Below are 3,686 nucleotides of genomic sequence, written 5' to 3' on the forward strand. Positions count from 1 at the left end.
TACTGATCTTTCTGTTCCTCTTATATTGTGATAGTCTGATTCTTGGAGGAAGCGTCAGACGCTGTGGACGTTACCTGGTCGTTACCTGTAAGTAACGTCTCCACATGCTGGAACCTTGTGCAGAAACAGACTGAAGTTAAGGTTTCAACTTTAATCACCTTTTTGCCAGTTCATCATTACAATGATTTAAGGCACCTGAATGCATTAGTCTGTGTGTCCCGACTACGCTGCGTTCAGGTGCACAATCAGATGCTGAACACTGGTATGACCTGTCGAACTCAGATTTATTCCTGTGGTGATTTCAGTCTGTCCATGGACTTGAGTTTAACTCAAAACATGTAAATAAAATAAAATAAAATAAATAATAAAATAAAATACAAAATCAATTAATAAAAAATGTTATCTGATAATTACATGTCATTCAATCATATAGGCATGACTTACATTAACACCGACACAAAAATCATCCTGATGTTTGTTTCAACATCAACTTACACAAAAAATAATTAAAAGCAAATTCCACGACAAAACAAGGTTTACAAGCATCCATGAATATGTTTTACTAAAATGTACACACCTGTGGTGATTTCAGAGAGGGATGATGCATAATATCTTCACAGCAACACCTAGCATGAGAAACACCCGCTTAGATGTCCCGTCCCGTCCCCCTTCAGCTCGGGGCCCTAGGCAATTGCCTGGGTTGCCTGACCCGTTGCGGCGTCTCTGTTTGCAAGGTTACATTATCTCTCAAAACTCACTGTACAAGTAAAACAACAGAAAACTGCAGCGTCCATGTTTCCTACTGATATTATCAACCAACTGTTCTGTGAACTCAAATCCACATTATAACTTCAGTTTTTCACTTTACAATCACGCTGCCTCAGACTGATGAAAAACAGGAAGTGATGCGTCACGCCTGCTAGCAATCAGTAAAGGGTGCAATAACACAGGCTGATAAAGTGCTACCCACCAGCAACAGAACAAATGAGGGATGTCGGTGAAATTAAAGCGTATCATATCACATCATGAAAAACTAATTGCAAAAAAAAAACCCAGCTCTGGACAAGCCTTCATCTTGTTCCTGTCAGAGTTCGTCTCCAACCATCATGACGTCATGTTTGTCTGCAGCGTACAGACAGATGGGAAAGAGAATTTAATTTTTTGATCCAGATGCTAAAAATAAACTGTAAAAGTAACTTAATTATAACAGAATTCATCACCTGTGTCTGATCTCAACCCACTTTCAGTCTAAGTTTAGTTCTCCTGTCTGTTTAGTGTTTTGATATTATCTTGAGATCAGATCAGAAAGTTGAAAACATCCTGACAGAGGCCAAAGGACTAGAAATAGGATGTTTTTGTCCTGAAACTTCAGATCTTAAAATAAATGTCTGCCCCCCCCCCAATAAAGACACAGTACAGTTCACTGTCCCAAACCCCCCAGGTGTGACTTCTGAAGCTAATGCCAACACAGCGTTTCTTATACACAGGCTTTACATGAGGCGGAGGGACACACACTGCCTGAGCTCGTCTGGCTGTCGGCCTCCAGGAGGAGGAGGTGTTACCTGCAAGGAGGAGCAGAGAGGACGTATCCACCCGTGACACTCTGATGATAACCCTGGTTGAGCGTGGACTCCTCCTCCTGCTGTACAGGAGTCAGAGGTGAGCTGCTGTCATGAAAACAGAACATTTAGATGTAGAACTGTGACTTTGTTCCTCCTCTCTAAAACCCAACACCGGTGCGGTTTGCTGGTTCGTGGGACAGATGGCGAGCTCAGCATCATGTGACATCTTGTTCTCTGACATCACGTCCTGAACGTCCTCAGGTCAGAAGCTGCTGTCAGACAGAAATGACCTTTCCTGTTTCCTTCTGATCTCTCTGCAGCTGGAGTCAAACCTGCTCCTGTCTATGTTGTTTTATTTTATTCATTATTTTAACATTTTTTAATGATTTTTATTTTAGATCAATACTTTTAACAATGTTTTATGTTCATGTCATTATTATTATTATTATTATTATTGTTATTATTATTGTATTATTATTATGAGAATGACACATAAGTGAAACCAGTTCCACACTTTTATGCAGGAGAGAAGAAGAGAGGCTCAGAGCCTCCTCTCCTCTGATTGGCTCACAGACCTGTTGTCACTAGAGCTGCAGAAAGAAGCCTGAGAGAGGAAATGTAAAACTACACTGAGATGGTTTTTATCTTCTTATGGATCAACACTGTCATTATTTGTGACTGTGAAAAAAAGTATAAATTACATTATACTAAACAGGTCCTTGATTGTGATTGGTTGATTACATCAGCATTATGTCAGATGTTGTTGTCTATTTCATCTTTAACCGCTATCACGAAATGATTTAAGATCAAAATCTATCTTCAAGCTTCCTTCCCCAAAGTTGTTGTCGCTGCTCTTTGAAGGTTTAACCGGCCAATCAGACTGCTTCTACCTGGAAACAGAAGCTCTGTCTCCGGGAAGCATTTCTCAGATGAACTTTAAACCCTGCTTCAGAAACCAGTGTGGTGTGGTGAGAGCGGCAGCAGCTGTGGTGCATCTGAGGCTTTCACTGCGGCTTCTCTGTTCCTGTCTCTTATACACATCTTCCACGGTAACAAATCAAGCCTCTGTAGAAATACCTGCTGTAGAAGAAATGTTTTAAACTTCCTGCTGCTGGTTCAGCTTTTAATAACTCACCATACAAACCCTGATGAGTCTGCACGACCATTACTCTGTGACACACACGTGATCTTACAGGGTCTCGTTCTTCCCTGGAGTCAAACTTTCCTGTCCAACGTCACACGTATGACGAGTGTGTCCTCTACGAAGTTCAGAGGCCCACACACCTAAAACCACCAGGAGAGACTCGTTCAGACTACAAGTATCACTAAGTCATTTCTACACGGTGAACCTTCGGGCCCCTGGGGGTCCGGGCCCGCTGCAGTTGCTCTGCCTAGTCTCCTCCAGGTTTAGTGTTACTGAGGCTTCAGGCTGAATTATTCATGAGAGCAGTGAGAGCATTTTAGTCAAAAATTCAGGAGGCTGATCCAGATACTCAGCTGGTGACTCATCTCTCAGATCTAAACAGAGGAAATGAAGGAAACACTGACGACGACCAAAGTTCACACGAGCTCTGAGGGAGCGAGGGTTTCAGAGTAGAGTCGTCTGTGAAGTTATTTGGACAAAATAAAAACATTTCATCATGATAAACCATCTCCATGACAACCTCATCAGCCAATGAAGTCCACAGGATGTGGCTGAAAGCTTCAGAAAGACAAAGCCACAAAGAGACAAAAAAACAACCACGAAGACACAAAATAAACAACCACGAAGAGACTCTCCACGACCACAGAGAGATGAATGTTATGTGCTGATATTATTTCATATCAATGCCACTATTTTAACGTTCAGTATTTTAGTGCTGTGACAGTTTGTTACATGAGTGTAAATGTGAGTCTCACACGTTTTTACTCGTGTTACAAACGCGGCGTGTTCTCCACAGACGCCTGAATCAGAAAGAGGCAAAAGAAACAGAGATTCTGACTGTGAGATGACGGAGGTGTTGCCTGCAGACACAAACACAAGCCGGTGGTTTACTGCCTCAGAACCAGGTCCAGAATAGACCAGCAGAACACACCTCACTGTGTCTGCTGGAACAGTCTGTCCAGTGTGTGTTGAGTGTGTGT

Source organism: Seriola lalandi, unplaced genomic scaffold (assembly GCF_002814215.2).
Source record: "Seriola lalandi dorsalis isolate HSWRI2012SDOR001 ecotype SW California unplaced genomic scaffold, Sedor1 jcf7180002054978, whole genome shotgun sequence".
NCBI classification, from domain to species: Eukaryota; Metazoa; Chordata; class Actinopteri; order Carangiformes; family Carangidae; genus Seriola; species Seriola lalandi.